A 6,549-nucleotide genomic window follows, 5' to 3' on the forward strand; every position below is an offset into this window, starting at 1 on the left:
TACAATGCAAGGCATAATTGTGACTTTATTTTTTCTGTTGTTCAATTTAAATTTTCCCAGCTCAACTCGAGTATTTTAATCACTGATATTTTGAACTTGTCGAAGGTTAACTACTACTTTTAACATCAGCTAAAATTAATGGTTAATATTTTAATGGATATTTCCAAGTATTATTAACATTGGATTGACAGCAAATAGCCAGTGAGTAACACAATGATTATTGAATAATTAATGTAGTAAATGTTTTGTCATTTAAATAAAAATAATTAATGTCATTCTTTAACTTTGTCGTGTAATAACCAAATGATTCACCATTTGTTATTTATGATCGTATTTATAACATGGTGTTATTTAAAAAGCAAAAGATTTATTTCATTTTCTCATTTGCTAAAATTAATTTCGTACTTATATTTCTTTGTTGGCATTGTTAATAATTACTAAATATATTAAGTAGTAATCATAATTGACGTTAAGGTTTGTCAATATTTTAAACCAGAAGACAAATTCAACTCCAAACTGAAGAACAAAATCCCTCTGATGAAAATCCAAATCTGTCTTGTAAAGTTTGAAAATCTGTGAATACAGAAAATGCAGACCTATCCATATCTTTAACACATTTAAATCCTATAAATATATTCGTAAAGTCTGTGTAAAAAGTAGCTCTAATCTTATTTTTCTTCATTATTTTCAGGTCTCTTCTTTCCCACATCTGCTCCATGAGTTACGTCTAAGTTGCTGTGCACACCCTCTTAAATCAGCCAAGTATGTTAACTAGGTTGGGCAGAACGAAGTAAGTTGTAAGCAACGTAACGCCGAACAGGTGAACCGATTTTCATGAATGATGTACGCAATTCGAAAGTTCGGGTGAATGTGCCTTTAAGGTGAGGATTTAGTCCCCTACATTATGTTAAGCCCTCTCTAAAGCTAACTGTAAACTCTGCAAATCTTTGCCCGAGGTAAAATGCTCTATTATATTTTTTTAAATTAAAAATTAACACAATTCAAAATAATTATTTTAAAAGACAAAATTCTAAAAATATGCAAAAGTCTATAATTTAACATTACAAAATTAAAAATCATAAAAACCAAATCACAAGGTCAAGATAGTCTATTAAAAACTCAATTTCATTGGCTTCAAAATTTTTACATAAAACTATCATTACTAATCACAAAAAATGTGTTAATATTCAAATTGACTATGGATGTAATAATCTAGTCAACTACGCAAAGCGAAAAAATACTATTAAAATACTCAATAGAAAACTATCTATATCATTATTTGCTTATATTAACAATAGCCTAAACTAAAATTAAGGGTATGTCTAATGATGATGAGAATAAGTTTAAATTCTGAAGTAGACACCGTAAAGAACATTCAGCTGGTTGTACTACGATGTGGAGCCCAAACTTGGATGGATTTTTCGATGGAAAGCATTGATATTCCAAAAAAGGAGTGACATTCAGTAAACAGGAGGCACATCAGAAAGGGTGAGGCCATTTTGCAACGGATGAACGTTTATTTATTTATTCTTAAATATTCTTTGAATTTTTAAAAATTAAAAATATCTAAAATCCATAATTTGTATTTTTATTCAATTATCAATTTCCATTAAGCAACCATAAATGAGTAAATAAATTGTTTCCTACTATCTAAATCATCTGGAATGTTTTGAATTTTGGAAAAGTTGGCTATTTCGATAGTTATTCTCCTGAACGAAGCTCTGACATTTATCGCATGGCACCGCCGATAATGTCTGTTTAATTTAAATTTAAATTTATAGTGTGCTGCACATCTTGAGTTCTTTTGTGTTTGCCTATTCTAATTTATTTAGATAGGAATCAATCCTTGGGAATCAAGTAAATATTCTTTTTTATCCTGGGTCTTTTGTTTGCTATACAACATGCAAACATCAGCATCTTTTTCTTCTTATCCAGTAGACATCTTCTCTTTTACCACACGGGCATTTTCTTTTTTCTTTGTTTCATATCTTCATATCTGATTTTGTTTTATATGATATCGTAAATTTTATGCGATTTTAATGCTCTTACATATGCCACGACACGAAATTTATTCTCCTTACTTAAGAGTAAGAACTGGATTGGATTGCAAGTGGTAAGTAAACCCCATCAATTAGCGAAACCTTTTGCTCTTTATCCTCCAAATTTCATCAGAATTGGGTTAAGATTTACAGAGTTATTTATTATTTATTGTAATTTTAGAGGAGGCTCCTCATATGTGTAACTAACTTCTCCCCTAAGCATGATCTATACTAGGTCAAAGCGTACAGATAGATCCCTTGAAAGCATATATTTACACTGAAAATTTAGAATCAATAAATCGTTTCAAACGCAAGGGCGCTACTTTGTTTACAAAAAAAAAAAAGAAGTACCAACCATTCAAAAAATTTCTAAAAACGCCGATGTTTGAGATAACGATTTTCACAAAACCCCTTTTATTTGCTATAAAAGTTGTAGTTGCTATAATATATTTTTTTAAACAATGGTAAGCCATTATTATTACATTCTATTGTCTCAGGGAATTTGAGAATTTCCTCTTTTTTATATAAAAAAAAAAAAGAGAGGAAAATATTGTGAAATTTGGATTATTTTTCACAACTTTACTCAGCTGTTTTTGATGGTCAAACCGAACCTAATGGACAGTTTTAATTGCAGATTTTTTATTTAATAAATAGATGTTTCCTTTTGTGAAAACTACAGAAATAAAGTTGAAACTTGCAAAAGACAAGAAATGTATGAAGACAAAGGTTAAAAATTTATGAAGGATAAAATGAATTTATGTAATCAAAATTTACTTATGCAATCTTTATTTACTTTATTTCTTTAAATATTGGTAAGGAGCTGCTGATGATTTTTTTAAAAATGTTTAATTAGTTTTAAAAATAGACTAACATCACACTATTCCATTAAGATAATATGTGCCTGTGTATTGATTCAAGCAATTTGAAGTAAACAATTTTTTTTTAGAAGTACTTTAAAGATATATGTAAATGAAATGTTTACCTAGTTGAAAACAACTGGGAGTCAAATTTAGATAGTAAAATATAGTTTTTTAAATATATAATGGAGGAATATTATCATGAAGTCCTTGTGTGGTGTCACAATCTTCAACATGTTCTAGAGCCGTGAACTTGAAGTATCATTGTATGTGTGTGTTTTTAGAAGGTCTTGAACTCCGTTGAAATTATATATTTGTTTTTTTTTTCTTTAATTCTAAAACATGGCAAACGCGTATTTCTGTTTTTGTTTTAGCCTTCTTTAGACCAGCCAGACTTCTTTGTTAGAAACAGAAGGTAATTGAATCGTCTCACGTGAAAAAAAAATTTAGATATTTTCTTTTGGTTAAGATACCTCAGGACCTCGTGCTATTTCTTCAATGCAATTACAGAAGGACTACATGTATGAAGAGGTGTAAATGAGAGTACTAAACTTGATTGGGTCATGAGACATCTTTCTTACATGTTCCTCAATTGTAGAATTCATATATGCTCCCAACATGTAGCCATGCTCGCGAAATTCCTCATCCTATTACCCTTAGTTGCATGAACAATGATATGAGTTAGCCACTTAATTTCTCCCCAGTTAGGACGTAAGAGATATTTGCGAGGAGCAATTGAGTATTTTCGTTCAGAGGGTGTAGTCAGTGATTGAACCATGGAGGAATTCTTGTGTTGTAAGTTTAGTGTTCTTCCAGCATTTGCAAGTGGACTAGTTGAAAATGGTCTTGTACAAGAAATAAAGGTTTGACGCGTTCAAACGACGCCTTTTAGTGTCCACTATTTCAACAGAGGGGGAACATCTGGACAGGACTAAAAATTGAACATCATACAACGCCCTGTAGACAAAAACGGGAGAAATAGACATGAAATTTAGACGTACAAAGATTTTTTTTCTGAAGACTTATGTTTCTGGGAAAACAGAACCTGATTTCTGTGGTAAAAAATGAGATTAGAAAGTCCTTGTTGTAGAGTGGTGTCTGAAAAGAAGACATCAGAGAGTCTGGTTGGTCTGCCAGAGAATTTCTCTGCCGAGCTGACGTTTATGTTTGTCCCAAAGAAACTATAAATCTCCCTCGAAGGATTGTTTAAAGCAGTATTTAATACCTAGGTACCAACGTTCAATCTTGTTTCTGGCAGTTGTTTAAATGGGCAGTATACTACGGTATTAATGAGTAGGCCTGAAAAAAACATCCCACACTTTTTGTAAAAGTAAAAGGAGGTTCTTGAGTCATTTATTATTTTTGGCAATATGTAACAAATTAAAAACAAAACTTTAGTGACTTGGGGGAAGTGATTTTAATTAAAAACTTATTACATGAACGTGACAGATCAGTTACAGAGCTACTACAGATCAAAGCTTTAGCATTTATATTTATTTGACAATTAGAAATAAAACAAAATCATCAGCAATCCTTCTGTAAATATAATGTTTTTAAAGAAATACTGTTATCACAATGGTTTGGTATTAGTAGGGAATATAGAAAAAAAAGGGAGTGTTTTTTAGTGTAGAAACTGTTAATGTGTTCATTTTTTTGTTTCTGCGATCGTAATACTAATCTTGCCTTAAAAGAATACTAACGGAAATTATTTGATAGGCGTCAATCTTCCCACAGGGTATGCGGCCAAAAGTTCCAGAGGTTTTTAAAAAGAATGGAACAAATGATGACCATCACCACAAAATGTAATGTTCATAATGAAGGAAATGTAATCAACGCAGATAAGCACAATCCCACTTTGCAAGGTCCTTATGCCTTTCAAGAGACTCTTCACTAAAATTTACAGCATCTCCTTCAAGATAATCAGGACCAGGCAGTTTATTACAGCTAGATGATTGTGACCTATGTATATCTAAAGTTTTCAACCTGGATGCTAAAAAATGAAGATGTAAATGTATTATTGTTTATACAAAACTTAGGTTTAACAATAAACCTAAGTATTATTATTATAAAATATTGTATTATTACAATAATATTGTATATTACAATAATATAATGTATTATTATAAAATAATAATACATAGCAGCAGTAAGTGCTGCTATTACTGATAGAAATAGTACCTACGTTGATATAAGATTTGTTTATTTAAAATGACACCCAACTAGATCCCAAATTTTATACATTCGTTATAGTTCCCGCTGGACAATAAATCAAAATTATTCACAATAAATGAATAACAATTATTCACAATTTTTAATCATAATTGTTTAGTACCAAAATTGTTCGCCAGACTACAGTATACACTTCAAACTGTACAGTGATGTTTATAAAAATTTCCACAAGATATCTCTACCTACTAGATATAGTGTTGAAGTAAATTACAATATTTATTTACTTTGTGGTTTTAAATTATATGAGATATCGGGATTCATGTAAGAAGTTAAGACTGATAGAAGAGCTGATCTTTTTATATTTTTTATTTTACAGTCACCGTGTTCAAATGATTCCCAGATACTGAGAGGCAATAAGAGGACGGATCGTTACTATTTAAGGTAGGGACCACCTCATCTTGATAGATGATTTTTTAAAAGACTTGGTAGAAGAGGAACAGTGGGTAGATCCTTTGTAGTAATCACTGCCGTAAATCGTCCCTCAAATACAAAATATAATAGAAGTCATACTGAAAAAATTTTTGCATTTCCATCTCTGTGTTTTTCTTTATTAATTAATTAACGGGTTTCGGATTGTGACTATGTTTAGGGAAGAGCCCTTGTAAAGTGTTTCGGGTACTTTTTTAAATTATTTTAATTTAGACCGAATTTTAATTTTATGTCGTATTAATGAATAAGTTATATTAAATTATAGACCAAAATAGTAGTCATTTATTTGACTGAGGTATTAATAGATAGATTATGTTGAATAAGTTTAACTTAGATGTGGTTTATTTTTTGTAAACTGAACGGGTGTTATTAATCGAGTTGTTAGAGAAGAAAATAACTTGTTATTTATTCTCTTTGTATTTGTAAATACATAGAAGATTTTTCTAGAGTTTTTCACCCACGTACATTTGATTAAAAAACACACTTAAAACATACCGTTGCAGAAAGCAACAAAATAGAAAGTAAAGATTCTATGTTATTATTACACGGCCACATCAAAGATACAGTTTTATTTAAAAAGTTTTTTTGTTTTCTTGACACCTTCAGAGAAGCGGTTTGTGCTATGCGTAATATGAAATGTAACATGCCAAGGGCATTTCAACTCTTTAGAACAATAAAAACAAAACTTTGTACGGATGACAGTAATTTAGGAGTGCTGCTTTAACAATTGCTGATTCAGTATTACACTAAATACAGTTTTATACAATTTTACTGTCTTATACGTATAAATATAAAATTGGTCACAAAACATTTAATATTGACTCTAAATACCATCGCTGAATGACCTTAAATCCTTCTCACACTCAGTTTATATAATCCTAGGATGCAAATCCTCATACTATTGTCATTTTATCAGGAACCTTCCTTAATCAAATTGTTATTCTCTGCAATAAACTGAACAATGCAACATTCGAACAATAGACTTAAAGAAAAAT

The 6,549-nt window shown here is 30.3% G+C and overlaps 1 long non-coding RNA gene across 1 annotated transcript in view; it reads left to right on the forward strand.

Annotated features, from left to right (window-relative positions):
- Positions 1–4,888, forward strand: part of LOC141455858 (uncharacterized) — a 58,430-nt gene extending 53,542 nt beyond the window's left edge. Inside the window, exons 2-3 of the long non-coding RNA XR_012459494.1 lie at positions 692–1,488; positions 4,631–4,888. This is a non-coding gene — a long non-coding RNA (uncharacterized lncRNA). The remainder of the gene's footprint in view (positions 1–691; positions 1,489–4,630) is intronic.
- The last annotated feature ends 1,661 nt before the right edge of the window (positions 4,889–6,549 follow it).

Source organism: Rhodnius prolixus, unplaced genomic scaffold (assembly GCF_049639745.1).
Source record: "Rhodnius prolixus isolate KJV_2025 unplaced genomic scaffold, Rpr scaffold_4, whole genome shotgun sequence".
Lineage (NCBI taxonomy): Eukaryota > Metazoa > Arthropoda > Insecta > Hemiptera > Reduviidae > Rhodnius > Rhodnius prolixus.